Source organism: Engystomops pustulosus, chromosome 5, assembly GCF_040894005.1.
Source record: "Engystomops pustulosus chromosome 5, aEngPut4.maternal, whole genome shotgun sequence".
Taxonomy (NCBI): Eukaryota; Metazoa; Chordata; class Amphibia; order Anura; family Leptodactylidae; genus Engystomops; species Engystomops pustulosus.
In genome coordinates, this window is record NC_092415.1 from 91,112,931 (window position 1) to 91,123,782 (window position 10,852).

The following is a 10,852-nucleotide window of genomic DNA, read 5'->3' on the forward strand; positions in this document are numbered from 1 at the left end:
CAGTTCCGGGGCGGCTTTTCGGTTGACAGTGGGAACATCCCTGCATTATATTGCTATATAATGCAGGGACTCCTGTCCACTGCTCTGTGTGCAGCCCATTGATCATGCCACCATACACATGTATACACAGGCTGCACCCAATGACCCCTTGTGGGGAAAATGTCTAGGGCAGAGCTTTACATAAAGGGGTTTTCCCACGAAACAAGTTAGGCCCTATCCTGTAATGAGACCACCCCCCAATATCGAGAATATGGGGTCCGATGTACCCCAGTTGGACCCCTTGTCTCTCCCTCAAATCAGCAGAGCAAACGTCCATGGCCTGGCTGCTCCATCACTATTTAGCTGATGAAAATTGACGAGTGCCGTACTCAGCAATCTTTGTCAGCTCCAAAGAGATGAACATGACAGCCCAGACATGCGCATCCTGCTGCGCTGCTTTTCTCGGGGAGTAACGAGCGGTCTGACTGGGGTACATCAGTCCCCTCATTCTAGTGATCTGTCCCATCACTAAAACCCCCCCGATCAGCATGTTAATCCCTATCCTGTGGATAGGGCCCTACTTGTTTAGTCTCTTAGACTCCGGTCCCAGGTAGTGGCTTGTGCCATCGTCCGCAGTGGTTCAGAGGATCCACAACCTCTAAGCCTGACACATATTAATTGAAAGAAGACAGAGGTTCCATTTGGAATTTCAAATTTTTACAATAAAGTTATTATTTAGCCCTAAAATACCTATGTTCATGCAGGATTAAAGGTAAAAACCTTTCAGATTTTGTTTGTGCAGTTTCTTCTTACTATGGCAATAATCCCCATGTGGATGTAAACCGCTTTATGAGCCTACAATAGGGTAAAGAATAGAAGGAGCGCCATTGAGCGTTTGGAGGGCAGATTAGGCAAAATAGTTTTTCAGGTGCCTGGACATAGTTCCTGAGGTTTCAAGAAGGGTGAAAACCCCCAGAAATGACACCATTTTCAAAACTACACACATGAAAAAATTTATTTATGGTTATGATCAGGGTTTTGACTGTTATGTTTTTTTTTTACAGTTTTTTGTTGAAATGTAGCGTGAAAATTTTTTTTGTGACATTTTTCACAAATTCATCATTTATAGGAGAGATTTCTCAGATGCAGAGCATGAAAGTGAAGCAAATGGGTTTAGTTTTTATAGTGTTGTTTCTCCTGAGTTCAGAAATACCCCCAAAGTGGCATAAATATGTTCACTGGACTTATGGCAGGGCCTGCAAGTGATAGGACAATGCAAGGATTTTGAAGCTTTTACGGCTATATGGCAGGGCCTGCAAGTGAAGCAGCAACCTAAGGCCCCTTTCACACTTGCGTTTTTCACGCACGTTTTCTGCGCGTGCTTTTGACGCGCAGAACTTGCATTGCACTCTGACCTATTGTAACCAATGGGTCTTTTCAGACTTGCATTTTTTTTCACGCACACGCGCATTTTTTTTAACGCGCGTTTAAATCTCAACATGCTATACTTTTGCAAGTCACGCGCGTGAAAAACGCACCATACAAGTCTATGGAGATGCATCAAAAACGCATTGCACTCTGAGACACTTGCAAGTGCAATGCGTTTTTCATGCATCCATTGCCATAGAAAAGATAGAGCTCAGTCCTGAGTCCAGTGAAAAAATTTTTTAGTGACATTTTTCACAAATTCATCATTTATAGGACAGATTTCTCAGATGCAGAGCATGAAAGTGAAGCAAATGGGCTTAGTTTTTATAGTGTTGTTTCTCCTGAGTTCAGAAATACCCCCAAAGTGGCATAAATATGTTCACTGGACGTATGGCAGGGCCTGCAAGTGATAGGACAATGCAAGGATTTTGAAGATTTTACGGCTATTTCCCTATAGGTTTTGCAGCTCCCAGTTTGATTTACATTGGCCCTTATAGCCAGAAGTACCTCTGTTTTATATAAGACCACACTAAATATTTTTTTAAGGGGTTTTGTATGTACGCTTGTATTGTTCTCTAGTTTTTTCGGAACAGATGTGCTGAATATCTGAAATATTGAAACACATTTTTTATATAAAATGTCCACTTAGGACATAATTTTCATGCAACAGCATAAATGTGGAAAATATACTAATTTATAAGGTTATTTCTCCTGCTTTCATAAAAAAAACCTAAATGGCCCTTACACATGGCAGGGCCTGGAAGTGATACAACGCCACAATGATTCTGACGCTTTCATTTTCTTGGTATTCATCTAGGGGTATAATGGGAATTATGGAGGTGGAGGAGATTTGGGGTTTAGCGTATTCAAAGTAATAAAAAAAAAAAAAACTGGTAAAAAAGAAATTATAAGTCCAGGGATGTGTGGTAAATGCGGAAGCAGTTTTTTATACAAAGACCTGGATTGGAGGGACCTGTGTCGCACTGAAGCAGACAAAACATCTCTTCTGGGGGTGACTTTTTTTTTTTTTTTAAATGCTTTCGCATTTACCACACATCCTGGACTTTTTTTTAGTTTTTTGACAAAAAAAAAGCATCTGAAAGCCCCCTGACATCCTGGACTTTTTTTTAGTTTTTTGACAAAAAAAAAGGATCTGAAAGCTCCCTGACAGACGGACACTGACGGACGTTCACTGAAAGACGCTCACTGACTGACGGACGCTGACTCACACTAATTGATTATAACACTAACTAGGAGTTATCAGGACTGATCAGGGAGACAGACAGTCACTGACGCTGACGGATGCTCACTGACTCTGACGGACACTCGCTGACTCTGACGGACGCTCACTGACTATGGCGCTCAGAGCGATTGCCGGCAAGGGAGTGCTACACTTTGTGTCACTGTTACCCGTGACACTTCAAAGTTCTGATGTAACTCTACGTCAAGGTGCAGGAAAGACCCGCATCCTATGACGTCGAGTCACGTCAATGTGCGGGAAGGAGTTAATCTATGTTTCATCACGATTACAGTGATACCCCATTTATACAGCTTTTTTATAATTAACTTGTTTTGCAGAAACATTGTTGTGCTTGTTTGTTTGTCATGTAACAATGAGCATAACATTTATATTTTTTCCGTTTACAGAGCTGTTTTAGAGCTTATTTTTTGCGGGACAACCTGTACTTTTTCTTGGTATCATGTCGGGGTAAATGTTACTTTTGATTACTTTTTAAGCGCTTTTTATGAGGTCAGATGTGAAAATTTCATAATTTGTGTTTTTGTTTTTTTACGCCATTCACTGTACGGGTTCAGTGACAATTTTATTTTATTGTATGGGTTGTAATGGATGTTGTGATGCCCAATATGTTGTGTTTTATTGGATTATTGCATGGGATGGGACTTCAAGGGACTTTTATTCTTTTTTAATAATTTTTTTTAATTGCACTTTTTTTTTAAAACTTTTTTTTACTGTTTTATTTTGTCCCAGGGTAGGACATGAACAAGTGTTCATTTGATACTAATGTATTGCAGCATATTACAGTCAGCCTATGCATTCATTACCATACGCATGAATTTCACTGGAAACACATACGCAATAAAACCGAGGCCCATCCTAGTGCCACGTGTGAACGTAACCTTAAGAAATGTGCCCAACACAGTTACCCCCAGTTATGTGCCCCACAAAGTTACTCCCAGTAATGTGCTCCACACAGTTATCCCCAGTAATATACCCCACACAGTTACAGCCAGTAATGCACACCACACAGCCCCCCTGTAATGTGCCCCACGCATGCCCCACAGTAATGTGCCTCACACAGCCCTCCAGTAATGTCCCCCACATATGCCCCCCAGTAATTCCGCCCCACACAGATCCCACATGCTTCCCCTTAGTGGTGCAGCTTTGTGTGCGGGCTTCCCCTGCAGGTTGTGTGACACATGGCATCATCACAGGTTCTTCAGCTTCTGGGTAGTAATATTCTCTCAGATGCTAGGACCTGCAGGGGAAAGCAGAGGATACAGATCGTGAAGAGAGGGGAGGAATGCCTGGGCAGCGGAACATATTTCCTGCTGACCCATGGAGATCCAAGGCTCTGGCCAAAATATGCATGAGAGAGAGAGCTCAGCCCCTATCATAACACAACATACTAATATGGCATGCCTGCCTACTTTTGATTGAGAGAAAGAGGGACAAAAGCCCCTCCCCCTTTTCTCTAAACCATGGTCATTGTCCCACCCACAAGCATAGAATAACACCGACCTTGATGGTCCCCACACAGTACAATGCCATTTACTTTGACCTACTCCTCTGGTCCTCCAGCCCCCCTTGTCCTCCATCCTCCTCCTGTCCCCTGCAGCATCCTCTAGTCCTCCAGAATCCTCCTCCTTACCCTAGCCTTCTCCTCCCATCCCCCAGCCTCTCCCAGCAGCCTCCTGTCCTACAGTCTCCTTCTCCTGTTCCCCAGCCTCCTCCTGTCCTCCAGCCCCCCTTTCCTCTATCCTCCTCCTGTTCTCCAGCCTCCTCTCTGCCAGCTGCTTTCTGTCCACCAGCATTCTCCTCCTTTCCCCCATTCTCCTCCAGCATCCTCCTCCTGTCCCCCAGCCTGCTCCTGTAGCCTCCAGACTCCTCCTGTCCTCCAGCCCTGTTTTCTACAGTATCCTCCTCCTGTCCTCCAGCAGCCTCTTCCTGTCCTCCTGCCTCCTCCTGTCCTCCAGCCTCCTCCTCCTATCTCCCAGTCTCCTCCTGTCCTCCAGACCCCCGGTCCTTTATCCTACTTTTGTCCTCCAGACTCCTCCTGTCTTCCAGCCTCCTCCACCTCCAGCATCCTCCTTCTGTCCCCCAGCATCACCTGTCCTCCAGCCTCCTCCTCCTCCTGCCTCCTACTGTCCCCCAGCCTCCTCCAGCATCCTTCATGTCCTCCAGCCTCCTCTTCCTGTCCCCCTCCACCATCCTCCTGTCCTCTAGCCTCCTCCTGTCCCCCAGCCTCCTCCTCTTGTCCTCCAGCCCCCTGTCGTCTATCCTCCTCCTGCCTCCTGTCCTCCAGCCTCCTCCGGTCCCGCAGCCTCCTTCTCCTCCAGCAGCCTCCTCCTGTAGCCTCCAGCTCCCTCTATCCTCCTCCTGTCCCCCAGCCTCCTCCTCCTGTCACCTAGCCTCCTCTTATTTTTGCCCCCAGTCCCCTGGTATTAAACAAAAAAAAACCTGTTTGTTACCTTACCTCGTTCTCCCGCTGCAGTCACTTCTTCTCCTAGGCTCCAACTGATTTATTTGGGGTGCGGGCCAGTCGAGGGGCGGAGCTACCTCCTCACATGACTTGTGCAGACATCCTGTGAGGAGGTAGCAGGGGCTGATCCTGCCTTCTCCTGGTCCCCAGGAGTTCTAATGTATGGGAACAGGAGGAGGCGAGATAAACTGGGGGATAATAGGGCAGCCTGGGACATTCTCCCAGCCATCCATGACGGGGAGATAGCGCCCAAAAACCAGGACTGTCCCCGAGGTATGATATGGTGCGCGTAGGGGTTAAATCAGGAAGAAGTAACAGCAAGATTTTTTTTCAAGAACACCATATTGGTCCCTCTGGAAATCAGTGTAACTCTTCATTTGGTGTAGCACACAGATAGCATATAGGGCACAAAATTGCAGATACAGGGATAAGGGATAGTCACAAAACAAAAGCCAAAATCGAGTAGGTAAAGATAACTTCTGATGGTGATGCCACACATGGCGATTTGAAGACGTTTTGAAACCATTTTGAATCTGTTTTTGGCCGGTTTTAAAGCTAAAAGCATGCGTTTCGCTTAAAAACGGGCCACAAACGGATTGAAAACGGGTTCATAACGCCATGTGTGGCATCACCCTAACCAGCAAAGCTGGACCCATGATCTTTATAGACAGCCAGGCTTCATAGATTTAGGTGTGGTTAATACAATTAGCAGCCCAGCAACTAAATCAGTGTTCACACTGCCAAAGAAAGCGAGGCAGAGGAAGAAGCCCACACTGATGTGACAGTACACCCTCTTTTATGATACTCATTATAGGACCACAAGGTCTGGAAAGATTGGTCTGGCGATAGCATAAGCTGAGCAGACGTGGGACATAAAGATCTTTATCAGAGACCCATGTACACTCCTCAAGGACCATAACCCTTCCAGTGCACCAAGTATTGAACAGAGTTCTGGACTCAAAACTTAAGAATTTTCTAAATCTCAAACTTCAATTCTCCATGAAAGCTTAGGCAGAACAGGAGGAATGAACGTCTGTAACAGAGATTTGTTTGAGACATTGTGAATACATAAGTTGTGGGGCAACTGCAGTCCACAGGAGACTGGATTAATTACTACAATTACTGATTATGGACCCATGTAGCGTGAAGCAAATTTTCCAGGTGGTATCTTGAGACATAGGTTCTTAGTTCACAACCACACTCACTTCCCCAGCACAAACACAGGGCCAGGCGACCGTTTGTAATTAGCCTGAGCTCAGTCAGTGGAATGTTGATTTGGCAGAAGGATTAACCAACTCGATGTCCCTAGAAGACTATTATTTGAGGTTGAATTTATAATTGCAATAAAATGGCAAAACCTTGGTGGAAAAGTTTACCCTATAAGTCCATCAAGTCCAACCTTTAAGAATGAAATAAATGTTTTATCCCCATAACCCGTGATATTTTTTCTCTCCAGAAAGGCATCCAGGCCTCTCTTGAACATGTGCATAGAGTCCACCATAACAACTTCCTGCGGCAGAGAGTTCCATAGTCTCACTGCTCGTACAGAGACATTCCGCCTCAAAAACTGGATACAAACTGCACACCATGGTCAGAGATTTTCAGGAATCGCATGCAGACAAAGTATGTGATTGATAAACAAGGAAGCAAGAATCTTAGACCTGGGGAGCTTCTTTTAAGGTTATCAAATGACACATCTTAGAAAACCTATCACAAACCAACCAGATACTGTTTTACCTTGGGAATTGGGCAAATCAATGGATATGAGTTCAGGGATTTTGGGGACAGAGAGTGGGTGAAGGAGCCCCTTTGGTGAACGATGAGGCACTTTGGACCTTGCACAGACCACGCATGCTGTAATGAAACCCTGGACATCACATGATGACCACTAGTAGGACCTAGACAACAGATATTTAATACCCGGGTGTCCAGCTTGTACAGGGTAATGTATTTCTTCAAGTACACATAGACAAAGATTGGGGGGATACAAACAGTTTCCCAACAGGAACTTTATCAGTAGTTGAATCCTGGGCATTGGTTATAGCAGTGGCTGAGGGTGATGTCAGACTTGGAGCTTTGTCTGCGCTTGCAAACGCAGACAAAGCCGCACCTACCGGGACGGCCCGTCGCCCGATCGCATCGGCGTTTCTATGGGAACGAGCTGCGGGTGTTTTGTGTTAATTTAATGCAAAACACCGGTGGCTCGTTCCCGATCACAGGCGTTACCATAGAAACGCTGATGCGACCGGGCCGCGGCCCGCCCCGGTGGGGGCGGCTTTGTCTGCGTTTGCAAGCGTAGACAAAGCGACACGTCTGACATCATCCTCAGTCATGGTCCACACCAGGGGACAGGATTTTTCGGGAACAGTTGCCTGAGAAAAAGGCCACAGACTGCAGATTATTAAGGGAATCAGGGCCCTAGGACAGATCACGTCAGAGTCTGATCAGGGTTCTTTCTGGTCAGTGAAAAATTGACATTTTTCACCAGGGTTCGATTAGTTTTCAGTCAGAGTTTGTTCAGTGTCTCGGTTTTTCACACGCTTTTTTGTGTTTCGGTGTTTTCAATGCATTTTCAATGCGTTTTTCATGCGCATATAACGTGCGTGAAAAAGACTCAGGACTTGCATGTGTCTCAGAGTGCTATCCGTTTTTGATGCCTCTCCATAGACTTGTATGATACGTTTTTCACGCGCGTGACTTGCCAAAGTAGAGCATGCTGAGATTTATACGCTTATTAAAAAAACATGCATGTGCGTAAAAAAAAAAAACAAGGCTGAAAAAAACCATAGAAAACAATGGGTCAGAGTGCAATGCAAGTTCTGTGCATCACAAGCATGCACAGAACACGCCGTGAAAAACACAAGTGTGAAAGGGGCCTAACTGGTGAGACAGTTTTTGCCAGAACTAAAACGTCTTAACACATTTTCGATAGGTCCCAAATTCATATAAATTAATACGCCAGCACAAAATGACACCTTACAAGGGTCCATACACCAAAGTGTGAAAAAGGCCTCATAATTTGGCAAAATAGCAAATATTTTTTATGTACCAGATTATATATTTTTTTAAATCTATTAAATCCTAATAAAACCTATATCAATTTGGTATTTAAAAATGTTGTTGCCTCTGGACCGGACCCTGAATCTTCTGACTTTAGGGTCATGGGGACATATTATTCTCCTGTCTGAGCTCCTCTCTGCCTCCAGCCCCCACCCTTGCAATCCAAGATGAGCTCACACCGAGACTTCCTGCCGGCAAGCGTTAGGTGAGTACGGACAGATAAGGTCTTTATCCAGGGGGGAGGGAGGCATATAGCTTAAAGTGTATGCTATGGCTGTTAAAGCAAAGCTGAGAATTTCATGTGTAATATGCATCTCATGGATCTTATCACCTTTCATCTCTGATCTGTCCCATCTCTCTTTCTATTTCAGATATTAGTAGAATGCCCAGAAGCTAAATGAAAGTGTATATAATCGTTGTACCCTGATAATCTAATCTCATTGTCAGCACACAGCATCTTATAGCACAGAGGAATCATAATGGGGCAGATTTACTTACCCGGTCCATTCGCGATCCAGCGGCACGTTCTCTTCGCTGGATTCGGGTCCGTCCGGGATTCATTAAGGTAGTTCCTTCGCCGTCCACCAGGTGGCGCTCCTGCGCTGAAAAGCATCGGAACGCGCTGGAGTTCACCGAGCCGGGCTGAGTGGAGGTAAGTGCAAGCTCTGCGACAGTTTTTTTTAAAAATGCGGCGGTTCTTCCGAATCCATCGGGTTTTCGTTCGGCCGCGCCCCCGATTTCCATCGCGTGCATGCCAGCGCCGATGCGGCACAATCCGACCGCGTGCGCCAAAATCCCGGGGCAATTCAGGGGAAATCGGCGCAATTGGAAATATTTGGGTAACACGTCGGGAAAACGCGAATCGAGCCCTTAGTAAATGACCCCATTGTGTCTGCTTAGAGAATCTAAGTGATAGGAATTAAAACATCAATAAAACTGTGTAATATTGTAAAGTAAGGAAGTTTCACTAGGGTAGGGGTCCCCAAACTTTTTACATAGGGGGGCATTTACTGTCCATCTCAGACCGTCGGAGGGCCGGACTAAAGTTTAAAAATAAATAGCAGTACATGTGACTGCATCCGTAATACACTGCCCCCCCTCCTCAATTAATTATTTTATATACTACACCCCCTCGTGAACTATTTTATATATTGGCCCAAATAATTAATTAACTGGGTTAATTAATTATTTAATATACTGGGACCCCTCTCTATTAATTATTGAATATGCTGCCCTTCGCCCACCCCATTAATTATTAGTCTGCCCCTCATAATTAATTATTTCCTATGCTGCCCCCATCATTAATTATTACATATGCTGCCCCTCCACCATCAATTATTACATATGCTTCCCCCAACATTAATTATTACATATGCTGCCCCTCCACCATTAATAGTTATATATGCTGCCCCCCCACCATTATTACATATGCTGATCTCCACAATGAATTATTACATATACTTCCCCCCGCCATTAATTATTACATATGATGCCCCCCCACCATTAATTATTACATACGCTTCCCCCCACCATTAATTATTAAATATGCTTCCCCCCCGCCATTAATTATTACATGTGCTGCCCCCCACCATTTATTATTACATCAGCTTCCCCCCACAATGAATTATTACATATGCTCCCCCCCACAATGAATTATTACATATGCTCCCCCCCACCATTTATTATTATATATGATGCCCTCCACCATTAATTGTTACATATGCTGCTCCCACAATTAATGATTTCATATGCTGCCTCCAACAATGAGTTATTTCATATCCCCCCACAATGAATTGATTTATATGTTGGGCCCCGGGCTAGCACAATGTTTTTACTGCTCTATAATAAATAAATAAAAAATCCTATACAGGCAGTCCCCGGGTTACATACAAGATAGGGTCCGGAGGTTTGTTCTTAAGTTGAATTTGTATGTAAGTCGAAACTGTATATTTTATAATTGAAGTTCTAGACAATTTTTTTTCTTTTGCCCCAGTGATAATTGGAGTTTCCAAATTTTTGCTGTAATTGGACCAAGAATTATCAATAAAGCTTCATTACAGACACATTACAGCTGATGATTGCAGCCTGGGACTATAGTAAAGCATCCAGAGAGCATCATCAGAGGTCACAGTGGGCAGAGGGGTCCGTCTGTAACTATGGGTTGTCTGTAAGTCAGGTGTCCTTAAGTAGGGGACCGCCTGAACTCACCTCTGGCTCCTTCTGGTTCCAGCGTCTTGTTTCTTCTTGCCACGGCCAGGCAGGAAGGAGTGCGCGGCACATCCTAGTACATGGAGCGATGTGCGCCGGGGTTGTCTTCCGGCCACATCGCTCCAGTAATAGTGCTCGAGCGGCCGTTTCCAGCCACATACAGTGACGGGCAGGAGCTTCCTGTTCGGACGGACGGGGGCCCCTGCCCGAACGCCGCTGGCCCCAGCATAAGCCTAATCATTGGCACTTTTGCCAACCCAACCCCCGCGGGCAATAGTTTGGGGACCTCTGCACTAGGGGATTGAAATTTGAGAATTTTCTTTCATGGCAAACCCATTTAATGTGTACACTTTATGTATGCAACGTCCAAATCTTAGTGAGTATAATCTGTGTATGCTGTGTCTGTGTACATTGTGGTGTAATGTACATTATTGTGTGTTTGTTGTTGCCATGGC